The 22,257-nt window shown below is 37.2% G+C and overlaps 1 protein-coding gene across 3 annotated transcripts in view; it reads right to left on the bottom strand.

Moving 5' to 3' along the window:
- KCNT2 (potassium sodium-activated channel subfamily T member 2) overlaps nt 1-22,257 on the bottom strand; it is a 360,211-nt gene that overhangs the window by 236,179 nt on the left and 101,775 nt on the right. The window lies entirely within an intron of this gene.

The raw sequence follows: 22,257 nt of genomic DNA, 5'->3' as shown, positions 1-22,257 counted from the left end.
TAAAAATTGTTTATAGTCTGCAAAGAACACCATACATTCTAATGTCCTACTAGTTATAATTTCTCACTGTTTATACCTCACCCTTACCTACATCATTTGGTGTACAGTTGATTCAAATACTAGTCATTCACAGCAATACACTCTACTTAGGAAAAGATGAAAATAGCTGTATTACAATGCCCAAAATATGCAAATAAAAAACATACAAAGCAGAACAAAGCCTACTCACTAGAGTTAGGAAGTAGTCGAGGAATCCCATAAAAGACTGTGTATTTTTAAATCTTTGAATCATTTTCTTTTTCATAATATGTTAAACAAAAATAAAGGGCAAGAAACTCTTTAAAATTCTTGTTTTAAAGAGAATTGCAAACTTTAGAAAACTATTCAAAGAAATTACCAAGCATATTAGACTAAAGTACTCTTTGTGATTCTAGAATGTAACATCTACCTGGGTGATTAACATCTTCAGTTGCTCCAAAACAAACCCGTGACCTTTCTCACCAAAACAGGTCCTCTCAGGTTTTCGCATCTCAGTAAATGGAACCAAATTCCATTGTGTTTGGTTAGCGGAAGACTTAGGCATCGTCTTAGATGCTTTCCTCTCCTCTATTTGTAAATACTTAATACATGAGTCACCAAACCTTTTCAATTCTTCCCACCAAATATCTGTAGAATGTACCTACCTCTCTTCATCTCCACTACCACCGCCACCTTAACCTAAATTAATCATTTTTTGCAACTGGACTCTTGCAAAAGCCTGCAACTGGAACCCTAAACCTCCTTTTGCCTTCTACAGTTTTTCTCCAAATTACAACTACAGAGATTCTTTCTAAATGCACATCATCACATCACTCCACTGTGTATTTTTTTAAAGCATTTCCTTTTTTAAAAAAATAGTTATGAAAAAAAAATAGTTATGTATTTGTTTTTGGCTGCTTTGGGTCTTAGTTGCAGCATGCGGGATTGAACCCACATCCCCTGCATTGGAAGGCAGATTCTTAACCACTGGACCACCAGGGAAGTCCCTCCACTGTGTACTGACACTTCACTTTTGTCAAGATAAGGACCAAAACCCTTGACCTGGCATTCTGAGACTTTGTCAACTGTGACATGGTCCTTCCTATCACAGCCCTTTTCACATGTTCTTCCCTTATCCGAGAGCTCTCAGCTCAACCCTCTCTCAGGGAAACCTTCCTGAAGGCTTCCCCTTGATCAACGTAGCCAATGAATCTCCATGTGTAGCCATGTCACTCACCATACCTCCCCTGCCACTCATCTAGGTTGTAACCTTGTATTTGTTTGTAAATGTATTTCTTGAATAGTTGGCACCTCACTAAACTGCAAGTTCCACAGGATGAAGTAGTATGTCTATTTCACCCACCATTGTGGTCCTAATGTCTTCCCAAGTACGTGCCTATAGTAGGCTAGGCATTCAATACAAACAAATGGATGGTGCCAGTAAAAGCAAATTGTGAGTGATGAACTCAGCAACACTGTCATTTCCAGAACACATCTCACATACGTTCTCAGTAACATTTGAGAAATCAGGCCAAAATACAGTATGCAGGAGCAAAGAGGGATAATCCATGTTTTTTTGCAGATAGAAATGTATTCTACAAAAACTATGAAATAATTAAGGAGATAGCAATCTCTGTAAAATCATAAAATAAATTGCAAATAAGATGTTTGAGAACATTTTCAAAAAGAGATTGGTAATTAGCATAGATTTACTAAAAGCTAGTTATCAAACTAACGGCCTTTTCTTTGATCTGACATTGTTTTAATAGGTCTTGAAAGATCATATACTTAAATTTTTTTTTTTTTTTTTTTTTTTTTTGTGGTACGCGGGCCTCTCACTGCTGCGGCCTCTCCCGTTGCGGAGCACAGGCTCTGGACGCGCAGGCCCAGCGTCCATGGCTCACGGGCCCAGCCGCTCTCTGGTACGTGGGATCCTCCCGGACCGGGGCACGAACCTGTGTCCCCTGCATCGGCAGGCGGACTCTCAACCACTGCGCCAGCAGGGAAGACCCATATACTTAAATTTAAATAAGACTTTGAAAAAAAGATTTTTTTGGACAAGACTGTGCCATGTGGAATAAGTTTCATGATCCTTAAAAAAAGTTTCTACAAGACTGTAATACGTAAAGTTTGATAAAAAGTAAGATCTCCAATGGAAAGTCATCTTTTACATCCATTTACCAGGGACTAAACTGAATAAATGCATAGAAGGAAAATGTACACATTTTAATAAAAAGCTAGTGCCCAAACTCTCCTGCATAAAATAAATTTATCAAGAAAAAAGAATGTGGGATCTGATCTGCACAGTCCTAGAGAACCATCAAAACAAACAAGAGTTGAAACTGAAACTAGCAGACAGACTAATTCCAAACGAGGCTTCAATCCCATTGACAAAAAAGCACTTGGAGGAAAGAAATCCTGTACAGAAATATTTATTGCAATATTATTTAGAGCAGGAAAGTAAATGGAGTCTACCAGACCAACAAAAAGAGAATAGTAGTAAGTAGGCTCCTCATCATTAGCAACAGCAAAAATACCATCCCTGAGAGAAAACTCACTGATAAAAATGATGTAGATAATATTGTCATAATTGTATCCGTGTGAGTGTGTTACACGTATACGTGTATAGATAGAATTTACAAAAGATGGGTGGTCAAAATACTAAAAATACTTATTTCTAGGTATTGAGATTTTAGGTAACTTTTACTTCCTTTTCCTTGCCCTATGTATTTATATTGCAATAATCATGAACCATTTATAAAGTCATAAAAATAAATTTCACTTTTTAAAATTATAACAATAAAATAACAAAAGCAAACATAAAAATGAAATTTATATCACTCAGTTATTCTAAATTAAAGTAGGCCTATAGATAAAATCATGTTGAAGCATCATTATGAAAACTGGAAGAACCATATCAAACAACGGAAATAATGAAGTTAAATATGGAAAATTAATAATATGCAGCCCCAGCCACTCTTCACAGCGTGCTTATTTATGGTGAATAAATACCTCTCCTAAAGGTAAGAAAAGAGCTGCTGAAAATGTCAGAACTGCTTGGGCCACAGAGGTGGAGGTCAGGCGGTGAATATGTTAACCGGAAGAATCAAGCACCTGCTAAACATGCGAAAGTAACAGGGTCACCACATGGGGCAGAATTCATATGAAAGACTTGTGGGTCACAGCTCAAGGTGAACTCGGGTTGCCAGAGCTCCAAACACAGAAGGCAAGCTAGTATGGTATTAACGAAAGTGTAAGATCCTAAACCAGGGAGGAAAATTATGACACTCGCCTAACCATAACGAACACTAAGCAATGAGTACTACCTGTGGTTCTAAGTCCACGTTTTTAAAGACAGACAAAATTTAGCATATGACCAGGATACTGAAGCACAGGAGAGTCTTGACAATATATTAGGAACATTTTCCAATAGCCAAATCCTTTCAAAATTCAGGTATACTTTACACTAACTGTCAGGGTGTGGACGAGAGAACTAAATGTTGAGCCTTTGAGAGAATGGAAGTTAAGAGCCTTTCCATCTGACACACACGGGCTGAGGCAGAAGTGGCTTTCCGTCTATCAACATTCATTCTCCCCTTCCACGGTACAGAGCTGGGTGCAAAAAGCAACTCTTCATCAAAAGGCCACATTTCTCAGGCTTTGTGTCAAGGTATGACATGTGACCGATTCTCAAATGAGATCTGAGTATGAAATACAAGTAAGAGTGACGCTCCTCATTTGTCGGCCAATAATTTTAACAACTGTATGTGCCTTCTCCATGCTCTCTTCATCTTTCTGAAAGCTGACTGCGAAGGATTCTAGGGTCTTAGGACAGCACATAGCCACAGAATGAAAGTGGCTTGCATATATAATATGGAACTTACCATGTTATAGTGTGTGTGTGTGTGTGTGTGTGTGTGTGTGTGTGTGTGAGAGAGAGTGTGTGTGTCGCCATATGGAGAAGTATACTGACTAACAGCACCAGCGTTAGACTCTAGTAAACAAAGAAATTCTTTTGAATTTTTGAGTTTACATGTTACAATACTTGGAGATGCTTTAATCTATACTATAACCAATGTATATGAGAGAAGAAAAGGCCTACATTATGATATTCAATCTTATTGGTCATCAGATATTTAAAAATACTGTGAAAATGATATTCCTTCTTTGAATAGTTGTTACCCTAAAGAAGAAATACCCTTTAAAATTGGAATGTCATCTCAACACACTTGTTGCTCTATTAGGCACTGATTTTAAATGTAAATCCAAGTACCATAAAATATAAGCACATTTACATGCTTCTTACTTTTGTCTTTATCATTTGATGTTGAAAATTAATAATCACTTCAACAACTCTTAAAGTGGGAAAGGATGCGTGAGTTTTGACCCACTGAAGAGCCACCATAAGCACCAGCAGGCAATGAGTCAATGCTGATGATTCAGCTCTCAGTGAAATTCATGAACTACATGCTGGATGTGTTTCCTTTGCTAATGCCTTTAAATCATTTACTACAAACTGGGTGTACATGAGAGCTTGTCATTTGCACAATTTCATACATTAAGAGTAAAATTCTTTTCATATCCTTCAGTTTGTCCACACCTGCAACATTTTCATATCAGTTTTGACTCCTGGGACTTAAAAATAAAGCAAAGCGGCACAAAATACCTTCAGCTTTATTATGTCAGAAGCTCTAATTAAATAAATCTCTTTGCTGAATTAGCCTGATTATTTTAAAATAGAGCCTGTGCTCATAAGGGCCACTGCTGTTTTTCATTAACCAATATTACATTGACAATGGGAACCAAACAGAACATTGTATTCAAAATAGAGCCCTGAGTTTTTTTGTTATATTTTTTCATTGCAGTAATCTGATTTTTCAAGTGTATATCCTCTGTAATTACAGTTGAATATTCTTACTAATATGGCATAGAAGTTAATTATGGGAAACTTTGTTCCTCTTAATGTTTTCAAATAATATTATCTCATTTTTCTATCACCTGCCAATGCCCTTTTACTCTTAGAAGGATTCTATCATGCCTAATTTTATGATTCCCAGGTCTCTCTAAAGTACATTTTATTTATAAATCACCAAGTTTTAAAAACAATGCTGGAGGGTTTCTGGAAGGGTTTGAAATGTGATCCATTTTTAATAACACATAGACAGAAAATGTAATAAATGTAATACTCACTGACATCTCTAGGCAGTGGTCTTCCATCATTGTACAACATTATCAGTAAAACCATTGAGCATAATTCCATTAATTCAGCAACATTCACTGACCCACCAAGTCCTATGCTAAGTATGAAAGCTACAAAGGCAAATACAACATGGCCCTTGACCTTGGTGAATGTATAGAGAGAAGAGAGAAGTAAACAGTGAAATCAAGGGCAACATGTTAACTGTGGTGACAGAAATATGTGGGGGACACTCGCAGAATCCCCAGAAACCACTCCTAACCCAGAGTGGCACTGGGTTATAGGGCATGATGTCAAGTGAGAGTGTCAGATTAAGTTTTATCCAATAAATTGTGGTTCTGAAGGTCCAAAGGTCCTGAGGTACATTGAAAAAGAGTGAACGAGGAGGGACAGGAGTGGAAATCATGGGCCCAAGAACTGGGAGCAAATGTTCAAAGGCCCAGAGACAGTGGAGAGCAGAGTATAGGTAAGTAGCTTCAAGTAGGTCAGCATGGCCAGACTAAGAGGCTGGTGAGGTGAAGTAAACAAAGGATCTTCATTTACTCATGCTCACCCATTACTCAATCAATACTCACTTGTTTAATAACTACTAGTGCCATATGGTGCCAGGCTCTTTGGATTCAGACAACAATCTGTGCCCTTGTGAAATATCTATTGCAATCTACATGGAACAAACAGAAAACAAAATAAACAAGTAACAGACATACCCTATGTGAAAGAGATAAAGGCAATGGAGAAAAATGTAAAAAGAAAGGAAAAAAGAGTATTCAAGAGAGTCTTGTGAGGTGAATACAATTTTAAACAGGATGTTTGGGTAGAGCTTCACTAAAAATTTGATTTTGAGTAAATATCTGAGGAAATGTGCCAGAGTTACCTGATGAAACTCCAGACAGAGGGAACAGCAGGTATGAAGGCCCTGAGCTGGCAGGGTGTCTGGTGTGACCCAGGACCAGAGAAGAGGCCAACGTGACTGGAGCAAAGTGGGTGGGTGGGGGGTTGAGTAACAAGGAGGGAGATGCAGGGAAAATGGGGGTTCTTATAGCCATGGCAGGTACTTTGGCATTCAGAGCACAGCTGTGCCAAGATCTGACTTATACTTTAAAAGAATACTGGCTGCTTCACTAAGAATAAACCAAAAGGGAGAAAAGGCAGAAGTAGCAGGACTAATTAGGAAGGGTACTGCAGTGATCCAGAGGAGAGAAGATGGCTTGGCCAGGATGGTAGCATTGAGAAGTGATCGTATGCTGAACTATCTTGAAGGTAGAAATGATGGAACTTTCTGCGCATTTTGCACATGCTGCAGAATGTGAGGAAAAAAGAGAAGTGAAGACTTACTGACTCCAAAACATTTGGCCTGAACAACTGTTCGGATGAAGTTGCTATCAACCGCAATGTAGGAGGCTATGGGTTGAGCAGGGTTTGGGGAAGGATGGGGTTGCCATTCACTGAGATGTAGAAAAGCACAAAAGTCGACTGGAACATGGCAAGTTTGCAATGCCTATTTGACCTCCAAGTAGAGAAGGTGAACGTGTAGTTAGAATTTGGGGAGTGGCAGGGAGGTGCTGGCTTCCTGCAGACAACAAGTTAATCAGGGATAAAAAAAATTACTTTCTGAGGTTCTCAAAGTGGAGGTCAAATAGGAGAGAACTTCTGCTTCTTTATATGTAAGGTAGGAATAATAACATTAAGTATGTATTGAAGGAAATAACATATATAAAACAACTAGCCCAGAGCCAGAAAATATAAGAACTCTAAAATATAAAACCTTTTAAAGGGCTGAAAATTTCCTGAGGGTAGTTAATGTTCCTTTTCGTAGCTATGTCTTCATTTGCAGCAATATGAATATATACTAAGTATTCAAAACAGATATAGCGAAATATCCATAATTATATTCATTGAATAAATTATATCATAAAGGATTATCATGTAAATTATTACACAATGAAATTTCACTTTTTAATCTTTATCTCCAAACCCTTTAACACATATGAAATCATTTTCACTATCTAAACAAGCTGAAGAGTAACCAATTCATTTAAATGCATATTATGACTTCATTTCCCACTTAACTTTGATCTTTTTTTTTCTTTACTTTTCTTAGGGCGAGCCTCCACATGAAAAAATAATTGTACAGAAGTTAGTCATCAAATTCAGTTTCTGCTTTGAAAATTATTTTCAATTTTGTAGGCTGGACAGAGACCCACAGTAGCTTTGAGATAATAATTATTTCGGCCATTACACACCCAGTCCCCTTCCCTACTGCTTCTAGCAAAAGACAGAAACTAAAAGGAAAACCCATAAATGAATAGAAATGCAATTTAATAAAAGCAACATGATAACGAAGGGAAAAGTAAGTTAAAATAAATCAATGTCATTTAACTCAAATTAGATAAAGAACTACACAAGCTAAATCTGTGACTTGAATCAGGCATCCCAATAAATGCTGATATGTTTCTATTCAAGAATAAATAACCAGTTTTGTTTTTGTTTTGTTTTGTTTTGTTTTAAGATTCCACATGTGAGATCATACAGTATTTATCTTTTTCTGTCTGACTTATTTCACTTAGAATAATGCCCTCAAGGAAGCTTAAAAAAAAGTAATGTCTAGACTATAACTGAAAATACTTACAAAACTGGTATACAGTAGAGTAAACCTTTTTGGAGTATATGTGAATCAAGAACAGAAAAGTATTTGGGTCTTTAAAGAGACTGATTCATTTCAAACAATTAAATAGAGTACTTTGACTAGCAATAAAAATTGTATGGGTAGGTGTCAAGTATTAGCATTAGACAACTAGATAAACGAAATAAGAGATGTTTTCAAAGAAACTACAAATACTACATTGATGTATTAACTGAAAACCAGATCAATTTAATTGCGACAAACACCTAAAATGTCCTTGAAGAAATAAATTCTATACAACATTCTTTAAAACTATACTACAATTCAGGAGGTGATTCAAAATGGCAGTGTAGAAAGATCCTGAACACATCTCCTCCCACGGACACACCAAATATATTGCTACATATGGATCAATTCCCTCTGAAAAAGACCTGAAAACTAGCAGAAGTGTTCCTCCACAACAAGGGATAAAAGGGCCACAATGAGACACGTAGGAGAGGCAGAGATGCAGTCTCATCAAAAACCCCACCTCTGACGCAGTGACCCACGGATGGGAGGAATCTCACAATACAGCGCTTCTCCCTGAGAAACAGGGAGTCTGTGCCCCACACAGACACCCAACCCTTGGGACCTGGAGAAATGAGCCCAGAAAACCACCAGCTTTGAACACCAGTAGGACTTAGGTTCAGGAGACCCAAAAGGCTGTGGGGTACTAGAAGTCTGCTCTTAAAGGGCTCACATACAGACTAACTCACCCTAAGACTCAGAGAAAAGGCAGCAGTTTAAAAAGCACCTAGACCACATATGTAGGAGATTCATTAGCCAATGTTAAAGCAACTGCCAAGGGCACAGGGCTCTCTTTGGACATTATCAGGAAACAGAGGCACTGGTGGGTGCCATTTTTGTGTTTCCTCTCCTTGCTAGCATCACCCACACTATCTTGTGGCCCCAATGAAGCCCACGGGTGCAGAGCGTCAATACAGGTGATGCCCCTTGAGTACCTGGCCCTGGTGGCCAGGGAGGCCTGCGTTTCTGGGCCTCAGGAGATTGAAATAATTAGGCATCACAGCTACCACCCCAATGACATAGCAGACTGAAACATACCCCCAGTTTTCCACTAAAAAAGGCCCATTTTCTCGTCCTAGAGCCTCAGTGCAAAGAGTAGCTTCAGGCTTTCCACACATCTAGGGGTTACAGAGGAGCTCTCAGAGAACCTAGGCTAGGGGAATACCATCTTTGCACCCTCCCAGGCCTTGCTACAGCTCACCAGTACCTCCCAGAAAAGAGCATATACACTGGTCCACAGCCCTGACTTTTGCAACTGTCACCTCCAAATTACCTGGTTTGGAGGTCAGTAAAGATAACAACAGTGGTCCCACCAGACTATATATATTTGCATATTTTAAAGCTGCTGCCTGAGAGTCTGGCTTCAAATCAGTCTGAAACTAGGGGCTGACTGAGATCCCTACCTTTGAACACTGATAGGGCTTAGCACAACCTCAAAATCTGGAACTTATCAAGAATAAACCACACTGCTTAAACAATCACAAAGATTTGAGAGACCACCAAGAGCTAGGGCAAGGTCAAACAATAATGTTCACTGCTTACACAATAGAACTCCTTCGAGACTGGGTGAGGTATCCTCTTTTGCCTAATACATAGAAACACAGAGAGGCAAGGAAAATGAGGAAACCAAGGAATATGTTTCAAAAGAAAGAGCAAGATTAAATTAAAAAATCCTTAATGAAATGGAGATAAGTAATTTACCTGATATAGAGTTCAAAATAATAGTCATGAAAATGCTCACCAAACTTGAGAGAAGAACAGATGAATACAGTGAGGACTTCAACAAAGAGATAGAAAATATAAGAAAGTACCAAAACAAAAGTCACAGAGCTGAAGAATACAATAACTGAACTGAAAAAATGCAGTAAAGGGGTTCACTAGATCAAGCAGAAGAAAAAAAAAAAAGAAAAAACTCAAAGACAGGATAATGGAATTCATTCAGTAAGAGCAGCAAAAAGAAAAAAAAATGACTAAGGGTGAAGCCAGCTTAAGGGATTTACGGTACACCATCAAACAGACTAATATACACGTGATAGGGATGACAAAAAAGGAAGAGAGAGAGAAAAGGGGCAGAAAGTTTATGCCAAGAAATAATGGCTGAAATTTTTCCTAACCTAGGGAAGGAAACAGACATCTAGGTCCAGGAAGACAAGAGAGTTACAAATAAGACAAACCCAGAGAGAGACACATTACAATAAAAATGTCAAAAGTTAAAGAGAGAATATTAAAAGCAGCAAGAGGAAAACAATTTTTATGTACAAGGGAACCTCCATAAGACTACCAGCTTATTTTCAAGAGGAAGCTTTGCAGAGCAGAAGAGAGTGGCATGATAGATTCAAATTGCTGAAAAGAAAAATCTTCCAACCAAGAATACTATGCTTGGCAAGGTTATCATTCAGAATCCAAGGGGAGATAAAGAATTTTCCAGACAAGCAAAAGCTAAAGGATTTTATCATCCCTAAACCACCCTTAAAAGAAAAATAAAGGGACTTCTTTAAGCTGAAAAGAAAAGGCATTAACAAGTAACAAGAAAACAAAAGAAAGTAAAAATTGCACTGGTAAAGGTAAATACACAATAAAACTAGTGGACTGACCATTTATTAAGCTATTATTAAGGTTAAAAGAAAAAAGTAGTAAAAGTAACTGTAACTACAATAATTAGTTATGACATACATAAAATTTTTTAAATGAAAAATATGCTATCAAAAACATAAAATGTGGATGGCAGTGATAAAAATGTAGAGTTTTTAGAATATGTTCAAACCTAACTTGCTCTCAATTTAAAAGAGACTGCTATATATATATATATGCTGTTATATGTGAACATCATGTTAATCACAAAGCAAAAACCTTCAGTAGGTACACAAAAACAATAAAGAAGAAATCTAAACATAACAAAAAAAATCATCAAAGCACAAGGGAAAGGAGCAAGAGAAGAAGAAAGGAACAGAGACAAACTACAAAAATAGCCAGAAAATAAGTAATAAAATGGTAATAAGTACATACCTATCAATAATTACTTTAAATGTAAATAGAATAACTTCTCTAATCAAAATACATACAGTGGTTGAATGGATTAAAAAAAAACTCATCTATATGTTGCCTCAAGAGACTTCAGATGTAAGGACACATACAGACAAAGTAAAGGAGTGGAAAAAGATATTCCATGAAAATTAAAATAAAAAGGAAGCTGGTATAGCTATATTTATATCAAACAAAACAGACTTTAAAACAAAGACTGTAGTAAAAGACAAAGAAGGGTATTAGATAATGATAAAAAGGTCAATCCAGCAGGATGATATAACATTTGTAAATACATATACACCCAACTTAGGAGTATCTAAATATATAAAGCAAATATCAAGACACCTAAAGGGAGAAATTGACTGCAACACCATACTTCCATCAATGGATTGATCATTCAGAGAGAAAATAAAGAAACATTAGTCTTAAATGACATATTAGATCAGATGTATTTAATACACACATACAGGACATTCCAACCAAATTTAGCAGAACATACATGTTCAAGTGCACATGAACATTCTCCAAGATAGGACACATCTTAGATCACAAAACATATCAGAAGACTGAAACTATACCAAGTACCTTTCCTGACCACATGGTATGAAACTAAAAATCAATTTTAGGAAGAAAACTGGATAAATCACGAATACATCAAAATAAAAAAACATGCTACCAAATAACCAATGGGTCAAAAAAGAAATCAAAGAGGAAATAAAAAATTATTGTGAGACGAAAATGTCAACACAGCATTCCAAAACCTATGGAATGCAGCAAAAGCTGTTCTAAGAGGGAAGTTCATACAGATACAGGGCTACCTCAAGGAGCAAGAAAAAATCCAAATACACAATCTAACTTTATACCTAAAAGAACCAGAAAAAAAGAACAAATGAAGTAAAAACCAAAAAAAAAAAAAAAAAAAAGGGAAAAAAAAAAAAAAAAAAAAAAAGGGAAATGATAAAGATCAGAGTAGAAATAAATGAAATAAAGACTTAGAATTAGGAAAGATGAATAAAACCAACAGCTGGTGCTTTGAAAAGATAAAAAAAAATGACAAACCTTTCACTAGACTTACCAAGAAAAAAAGGGAGCAGGTTCAAATAAATAAAACCTAAAATGAGAGAGGTATTACAAATGATACCACAGAAATACAAAAGATCGTAAGAGATTATTACGAACAATTATGTGCCAAACTGGACAACTTAGAAGAAATGAAAAAATTCTTTGAAATATGCAAGCTTCTAAGACTGAATCATATAGAAATAAAAAATCTGAATAGACTGACTACGAGTAAGGAGATCTAATTAGTAATTTAAAAATTCCTAACAAACAAAAGTCTACCACCAGCTGGCTATACTGATGAATTCTTTCAAATATTCAAAGAAGGTTTGAAACCTAGCTGCCTAAAGTTCTTCCAAAAATTGAAGAGGAGGGAATGTTTCCAAACTCAATTTTAGAGGCCTGAAACCCTGATAATGAAACCAGACAAGAAAACCACACAAAAAGAAAATTACAGGTCAATAACCCTGATAAATATTGATGCAAAAACCCTCAACAAAATATTAGAAAACGAAATTCGACAATACATTAAAAAGGATCACACATCATGATCAAGTGGGATTTATTCCAGAGATGCAGAGTGGATCAACATCTCATTAACATTAACCACATCAGGAGAGACCTTCAAGATGGCGGAGGAGTAAGATGTGGAGATCACCTTCCTCCCCACAAATACACCAGAAATATATCTACATGTGGAACAACTCCTACAGAATACCTATTGAACTCTGGCAGAAGACCTCAGACTTCCCAAAATGCAGGAAACTCCGCATGTACCTGGATAGGGCATAAGAAAAAAGAAAAAACACAGACAAAAGAATAGGGACAGGACTTGCACTTCTGGGAGGGAGATGTGAAGGAGGAAAAGTTTCCACACACTAGGAAGCCCCTTCACTGGCAGAGACGAGGGGTGGCAGAGGGGAAGCTTCGGAGCCACGGAGGAGAGCACAGCTACAGGGGTGCAAAGGGCAAGGGGGAGAGATTTCCACACAGAGGATCTGTGCCGACCAGCACTCACCAGCCTGAGAGGCTTGTCTGCTCACCCGCCGGGATGGGCAGGGACTGGGAGCTGAGGCTCGGGCTTCGGAGGTTGGATCCCAGGGAGAGGACTGGGGTTGGCGGTGTGAACACAGCCTGAAGGGGGCTAGTGTGCCACAGCTAGCTGGGAGGGAAAAGATTCTGAAACTGCCTAAGAGGCAAGAGACCATTGTTCCAGGTTGTGCGAGGAGAGGAGATTCAGAGCACAGCCTAAAGGAGTTCCAGATACAGTCACAAGCTGCGGCTATCAGCTCAGACACCAGAGATGGGCATGAGATGCTAAGGCTGCTGCTGCAGCCACCAAAAAACCAGTGTGCAAGCACGGGTCACTATCCACACTTCCCCTCCCCGGAGCCTGTGCAGCCCACCACTGCCAGGATCCCGTGATCCAGGGACAAATTCTCCCGGAGAACACACGGTGTGCCTCAGGCTGTTGCAACGTCACGCCAGCCTCTGTCGCCACAGGCTTGCCCTGCATTCCGTACCCCTCCCTCCCCCAGCCTGAGTGAGCCAGAGTCCCTGAATCACCCGCTCCTTTAACCCCATCCTGTCTGAGCGAAGAAGAGACGCCCTCCGGCGACCTACATGCAGAGGTGGGGCCAAATCCAAAGCTGAACCCCACAAGCTGTGCGAACAAAGAAGAGAAAGGGAAATCTCTCCCAGCAGCCTCAGGAGCAGTGGATTAAATTTCCACAATCAACTTGATGTACCCTGCATCTCTGGAATACCAGAATAGACAACAAATCATTCCAAAATTGAGACGGTGGAATTTGGGAGCAACTGTAGACTTGGGGTTTGCTTTCTGCATCTAATTTCTTTCTGGTTTTATGTTTATCTTAGTTTAGTTTTTAGAGTTTATTATCATTGGTAGATTTGCTTAATAATTTGGTTGCTCTCTTCCTTTTTTTGTTTATATATATATATGTATATATATTGTTTTCCTTTTTCTCTTTTGGTGAGGGCGTATGTGTATGCTTCTTTGTGTGATTGTGCCTGTATAGCTTTGTTTTACCATTTATCCTAGGGTGCTATCTGTCCATTTTTTTGTTTGTTGGTTGGTTTTACTATAGTTTTTAGTGTTCTTATCATTGGTGAATTTGTTTTTTAGTTTCGTGGCTCTCTTCTTTTTTCTTTCTTTTCCTTTTTTAATACTTTTTACTTTTTTATTTTTAATATATTTTTGCTTTTTTATTTTAATAATATTATTTTATTTTATTCTATTTTATTTTTTACTTTCTTTATTATTTTCTCACTTTTCTTCGAGGCATGTGGCTGACAGGGTCTGATGCTCCGGCCAGGTGTCAGGCCTGTGCCTCGAAGGTGGGAAAGCAGAGTTCAGGACATTGATCCACCAGAGACCTCCACATAATCTCAAACAGCAAAAGCTCTCCCACAGAACTCCATCTCAACACTAAGACCAAAAAACACTCAACCACCAGCAATCTACAGTGTTGGACACCCTAGGCCAAACAATTAGCAGTGAAGGAACACAACCTCACCCATTAGCAGAGAGGCTGCCTAAAATCATAATAAGGTCACAGAAACCTCAAAACACTCTAACGGAAGTGGTCCTGCCCACAGGAAAGACAAGATCCAGCCTCATCCACCAGAACACAGGCACCAGTCCCCTCCACCAGAAAGCCTACACAACACAATGAACCGACCTTAGCCACTGGGGGCACACAAGAAAAACAAGGGGAACTACGAACCTGCAGCCTGCGAAAAGGAGACCCCAAACACAGTAAGTTAAGCAAAATGAGAAAAAACAGAAACACACAGCAGACGAAGGAGCAAGGTTAAAAACCCACCAGACCTAATAAATGAAGAGGAAATAGGCAGTCTACCTCAAAAAGAATTCAGAGTTATGATAATAAAGATGATCCAAAGTCTTGGAAATAGAATTGAGAAAATACAAGAAACGTTTAACAAGGACCTAGAAGAACTAAAGAGCAAACAAACAATGATAAACAACACAATAAATGAAATTAAAAATTCTCTAGAAGAAGTCAACAGCAGAAGAATGGATAAGGGACCTGGAAGATAAAATAGTGGAAATAACTACTGCAGAGCAGAATAAAGAAAAAAGAAAGAAAAGAATTGAGGACAATCTCAAAGACCTCTGGGACAACATTAAATGTACCAACATTCGAATTATAAGCATCACAGAAGAAGAGAAAAAGACAGGAACTGAGAAAATATTTGAAGGGATTATAGTTGAAAACTTCCCTAATATGAGAAAGGAAATAATCAAGTCCACGAACCACAGACTCCCATACAGGATAAATCCAAGGAGAAACATGCCAAGACACATATTAATCCAACTATCAAATATTAAACACAAAGAAAACATATTAAAAGCAGCAAGGTGAAAATAACAAATAACATACAAGAGAATCCCCATAAGGTTAACAGCTGATCTTTCAGCAGAAACTCTGCAAGCCAGAAGGGACTGGCAGGACATATTTAAAGTGATGAAGGAGAAAAACCTACAACCAAGATTACTCTACCCAGCAAGGATCTCATTCAGATTTGATGGAGAAAATAAACCCTTCACAGACAAGCAAAAGCTGAGAGAGTTCAGCACCACCAAACCAGCTTTACAACAAATGCTAAAGGAACTTCTCTAGGCAAGAAACACAAGAGAAGGAAAAGACCTACAATAACAAACCCAAAACAATTAAGAAAATGGGAATAAGAACATACATATCGATAATTACCTTAAATGTAAAAGGATTAAATGCTCCCTACAAAAGACACACACTGTCTGAATGGATACAAAAACAAGACACGTATATATGCTGTCTACAAGAGACCCACTTCAGACCTATGGACCCATACAGACTGAGTGTGAGGGGATGGAAAATGATATTCAATGCAAATGTAAATCAAAAGAAAGCTGGAGTAGCAATTGTCATATTAGACAAAATAGACTTTAAAATAAAGGCTATTGCAAGAGACAAATAAGGACACTACATAATGATCAAGGGATCATTCCAAGAAGATATAACAATTTTAAATATGTATGCACCCAACACAGCAGCACCTCAATACATAATGCAAATACTAACAGCCATAAAAGGGGAAATCAACAGTAACACAGTCACAGTAGGGGACTTTAACACCCCACTTTCACCAATGGACAGATCATCCAAAATGAAAATAAATAAGGAAAAACAAGCTTTAAATGATACATTAAGCAAGAGGACTTAATTGACATTTATAGGACATTCCATCCAAAAACAACAGAATACACATTCTTCTCAAGTGCTCATGGAACATTCTCCAAGATAGATCATATCTTGGGTCACAAATCAAGCCTTGGTAAATTTAAGAAAACTGAAATCATATCAAGTATCTTTTCTGACCACAACGCTGTGAGACTGGATATAAATTACAGGAAAAAATATGTAAAAAATACAAGCACACGGAGGCTAAACAATACACTACTTAATAACCAAGATATCACTGAAAAAATCAAAGAGGAAATCAAAAAATACCTAGAAACAAATGACAATAAAAACACAATGACCCAAAACCTATGGGATGCAGCAAAAGCAGTTCTAATAGGGAAGTTTATAGCAATACAATCCTACCTTAAGAAACAAGAAATATCTCAAATAAACAACCTAACCTTACACCTAAAGCAATTAGAGAAAGAACAAAAAAACCCCAAAGTTAGCAGAAGGAAAGAAATCATAAAGATCAGATCAGAAATAAACGAAAAAGAAATGAAGGAAATGGTAGCAAAGATCAATAAAACTAAAAGCTGGTTCTATGAGAAGATAAACTAAATTGATAAAGCATTACCCAGACTCATCAAGAAAAAAAGGGAGAATAAGAAATGAAAACGTAGAAGTAACAACTGACCCTGCAGAAATACAAAGGCTCATGAGCGATTAATACAAGCAACTACATGCCAATAAAATGGACAACCTGGAAGAAATGGAAAAATTCTTAGAAGAGTACAACCTTCCATGACTGAATCAGGAAGAAATAGAAAATATAATCAGACCAATCACAAGCACTGAATTTGAAACTATAATTAAAACTCTTCCAACAAACAAAAGCCCAGGACCAGATGGCTTCACAGGTGATTTCTATCAAATATTTAGAGAATACCTAACGCCTATCCTTCTCAAACTCTTCCAAAATATAGCAGAGGAAGAACACTCCAAAATTAATTCTACGAGGCCACCATTACCCTAATACCAAAACCAGACAAAGAGGTCACAAAGAAAGAAAACTACAGGCCGATATCACTGATGAACATAGATGCAAAAATCCTCAACAAAATACTAACAAACAGAATCCAAAAGCACATTAAAAGGATCATACACCATGATCAAGTGGGGTTTATCCCAGAAATGCAAGGATTCTTCAATATATGCAAACCAATCAATGTGATAAACCATAGCAACAAATTGAAGGAGAAAAACCATAAGATCATCTCAATAGATGCAGAAAAAGCTTTTGACAAAATGCAACACCTATTTATGATAAAAAAAAGCCCTAAAGAAAGTAGGCATAGAGGGAACTTACCTCAACAAAATAAAGGCCATATATGACAAACCCATAGCCAACATCATTCTCCATGGTGAAAAACTGAAAGCATTTCCTCTAAGAAAGATCAGGAACAAGACAAGGTTGTCCACTCTCACCACTATTGTTCAACATAGATTTGGAAGTTTTAGCCACAGCAATCAAAGCAGAAAAAGAAATAAAAGGAATCGAAATTGGAAAATAAAAAGGAGAGCAGTCACTGTTTGCCGATAATATGATACTATATAGAGAGAATCCTAAAGATGTTACCAGAAAACTACTAGAACTAATCAATGAATTTGGTAAAGTAGCAGGATAGAAAATTAATGCACAAAATCTCTTGCATTCCTATACACTAATGACGAAAAATCTGAAAGAGAAATAAAGGAAACACTCGCATTTACCATTGCAACAAAAACAATAAAATACCCAGGAATAAAACTACCTAAGGCGACAAAAGACCTGTATGCAGAAAACTATAGGACACTGATGAAAGAAATTAAAGATGATACAAACAGATGGAGAGATATACCATGTTCTTGGATTGGAAGAATCAACATTTTGTAAATGACTACACTACCCAAAGTAATCTATAGATTCAATGCAATCCATATCAAACTACCAATGGCATTTTTCACAGAACGAGAACAGAAAATATCACAATTTGTATGGAAACACAAAAGACGCTGAATAACCAAAGCAATCTTGAGAAAGAAAAACGGAGCTGGAAGAATCTGGCTCCTTGACTTCAGACTATACTACAAAGCAACAACAATCAAGACAGTATGGTACTGGCACAAAAACAGAAATATAGATCAATGGAACAGGATACAAAGCCCAGAGATAAACCCACACACATATGGTCACCTTATTTTTGATAAAGGAGGCAATAATATACAATGGAGAAAAGACAGCCACTTCAATAAGTGGTGCTGGGAAAACTGGACAGCTACATGTAAAGAATGAAATTAGAACACTCCCTAACACCATACACAAAAATAAACTCTAAATGGATTAAAGACCTAAATGTAAGGCCAGACACTATAAAACTCTTAGAGGTAAACATAGGAAGAACACTGTATGACATAAATCATAGCAAGCTCCTTTTTGACCCACCTCCTAGAGAATTGGAAATAAAAACAAACAAATGGGACCTAATGAAACTTAAAAGCTTTTGCACAGCAAAGGAAACCATAAAGAAGACGAAAAGACAACCCTCAGGATGGGAGATAATATTTGCAGATGAAACAACTGACAAAGGATTAATCTCCAAAATATACCGGCAGCTCATGCATCTCAATGTCAATAAAACAAACAACCCAATCCAAAAATGGGCAGAAGACCTAAATAGATATTTCTCCAAAGAAGATTATACAGATTGCCAACAAACACATGAAAGAATGCTCAACATCACTAAACATTAGAGAAATGCAAATCAAAACTACCATGAGGTATCACCTCACAGCAGTCAGAATGGCCATCATCAAAAAATCTACAAACAGTAAATGCTGGAGAGGGTGTGAAGAAAAGGGAATGCTCTTGCACTGTTCGTGGGAACGTAAACTGATACAGCCACTATGGAGAACAGTATGAAGGTTCCTCAAAAAACTAAAAATAGAACTACCATACGACCCAGTAATCCCACTACTGGGCATATACCCTGAGAAAACTATAATTCAAAAAGACTCATGTACCTCAATGTTCATTGCAGCTCTATTTACAAAAGCCTGGACATGGAAGCAACCTAAGTATCCATCGACAGATGAATGGATAAAGAAGATGTGGCACATATATACAATGGAATATTACTCAGCCATCAAAGGAAACAAAATTGAGTTATTTGTAGTGAGGTGCATGAACCTAGAGTCTGTCATACAGAGTGAAGTAAGTCAGAAAGAGAAAAAACAAATACCTTAAGCTAACACATATATATGGAATCTAAAAAAAAAAAAAAAAGGTTATGAAGAACCTAGAGGCAGGACAGGAATAAAGATGCAGATGTAGAGAATGGACTTGAGGACACGGGGAGGGGGAAGGGTAAGCTGGGACGAAGTGAGGGAGTGGCATGGACATATATACACTACTAAATGTAAAATAGATAGCTAGTGGGAAGCAGCTGTATCGCAGAGGGAGATCAGCTCAGTGCTTTGTATGCACCTCGAGGGGTGGGATAGGAAGGGTGGGAGGGAGATGCAAGTTGAGGGGATTTGGAGATATATGTATACGTATAACTGATTCACTTTGTTATACAGCAGAAACTAACACACCATTGTAAAGCAGTTATACTCCAATAAAGATGTTTAAAAAAAAAACATTAACCGCATTAACAAAATAGATGAAAATTATATAATCATCTCAATAGATGCAAAAAAGGCATTGTTTAATTTTGATTCAACATCCACTTATGATTAAAAACTCTCAACTAAGTAGGTATAGAAGGAATGTACCTCAACATCATGAAGGTCATATACACTAACCTACAGCTAACAACATACTCAATGAAAATTTGAAAGCTTTCCCTCTAAGATCAGGAACAAGACAAGGATGCCTACTCTTGCCTCTTTTATAAACATAGTATTGGAAGTCCTAGCCACAGCAGTTAGGCAAGGAAAAGAAACAAAATCATCCAAATTGGAAAGAAAGAAGTAAAACTGGAATTATTTGCAGATGACATAAGACTACACATAGCAAACCCTAAAAACTACACAAAAAAAATATTAGAACTAATAAATGAATTCAGCAAAGTTGCAGGATAGAAAATCAATGTACAGTCAACCCTCCTTATCCATGGGTTTTACATCTGTTGATTCAATCAACCATGGATCAAAAGTATTTTAGGGGCTTCCCTGGTGGTGCAGTGGTTGAGAGTCCGCCTGCCGATGCAGGGGACGCGGGTTCATGCCCCGGTCTGGGAAGATCCCACATGCCGTGGAGCGGCTGGGCCCGTGAGCCATGGCTGCTGAGCCTGCGCGTCAGGAGCCTGTGCTCTGCAACGGGAGAGGCCACAACAGCGAGAGGCCCGCATACCGCAAAAAAATAAATAAATAAATAAAAAGTATTTGAAAAAAATTCCAGAAATTTCCAAAAATCAAAACTTGAATTACATGCTGGCAACTATTTACATAGCATTTATACTATATTCAGTATTGTAAGCAATTTAGAGATGATATAAAGTATATGGAAGGATGTTCATGGGTTATACGCAAATACTATGCCATTTCCTAAAAGGGACTTGAGCATCCATGGATTTTGGTATCTGTGCAGGGGTCCTGGCAGCAACTCCCTTTGGATACCTAGAATGACTGTACAGAAATCTGTGCATTTCTATAAATTATAATGAAATATCAAAAAGAGAAATTAAGAAAACAACCTCATTTACAATTACATCAGAAAGAATAAAATACCTAGAAGTAAATTTAGCCAAGGAGGTGAAAGACCTGTAGACTGAAAGCTCTAAGACATTGATAAAAGGTATTGAATAAGACACAAAGAAATGGAAAGCTATTCTGTACTCACGGAGTGGAAGAATTAATATTGTTTAAATGTCCATACTACCCAAAGTGATCTACAGATTCAATTCAATCTCTATCAAAATTCCAATGACATTTTTCACAGTACTAAAACAACCAATTTACACATTTCTATGGAACTACAAAAGACTCTGAATAGCCGAGCATCTTGGGAAAGAAGAACAAACCTGGAGGAATCATGCTCCTTGATTTCAAACTATACTACAAAGCTATAGTAACCAAAATAGCATGGTATTGGCATAAAAAAGATACACAGATCAATGAAACAGAATATAGAGCCCAGAAATAAATGCACACATATATGGTCAATTAATTAATGACAAAGGAGCCATGAATATACAATGGGTAAAAGACGATCTCTTCAATAAACTGTGTTGAGGAAACAGGACACACATAAAAAATGAAAGTAGACCATTCTCTTACACAATACATAAAAATTAATCCAAAATGGATTAAAGACTTGAATGTAAGACCTGAAACCTTAAGACTCCTAGCAGAAAACATAGGTGGTAAGTCCCTTGACCTAGGCCTTGGTGATGATTTTTTGAATCTGACACCAAAAGCAAAGGCAACAAAAGCAAAAATAAAAAAGTGGGACTATTTCAAACTAAAAAGCTTCTGCACAGGAAAGGATACTATCAATAAAATGAAAAGGCAACCTAAAATGGGAAAAATATTTGCAAATCATATATCTGATAAGGAGTTAATACCCCAAATATTAAAGAACTCATTCAACTCAACAGCAAAAAAAAAAAAAAAAAAAAAAAAAAAAAAATTGGAATAAAAATGGTCATAGGATCCAGATAGACATTTTTCCAAAGAAGACATACAGATGTCCAACTGGTACATGAGAATATTCTCAACATTACTAATTATTAGGAAAATGCAAATCAAAATCAATGAGCTATCACCTCCTACCTGTTAGAATGGCCATTATTAAAAAGAAAAGAAATAAAAAATGTTGAAGAGGTTTCAGAGAAAAGGAAATCCTCTTACACTATTGGTGAGAATGTAAGTTGGTGCAACCACTATGGAAAACAGTATGGTGGTTCCTCAAAAACTTAAAAATAAAACTACCATATAATCCAGCTATTCTACTTCTGGGTATTTATCCCCTAAAAATCCCCCAAAACTCTAATTCAAAAAGATACACACACACCCCT

Source organism: Neophocaena asiaeorientalis, unplaced genomic scaffold, assembly GCF_003031525.2.
Source record: "Neophocaena asiaeorientalis asiaeorientalis breed wild unplaced genomic scaffold, Neophocaena_asiaeorientalis_V1.1 scaffold25, whole genome shotgun sequence".
NCBI lineage: Eukaryota > Metazoa > Chordata > Mammalia > Artiodactyla > Phocoenidae > Neophocaena > Neophocaena asiaeorientalis.
The sequence above is the reverse complement of the archived record's forward strand: the minus strand, read 5'-3'. Positions and strand labels throughout refer to the sequence as shown.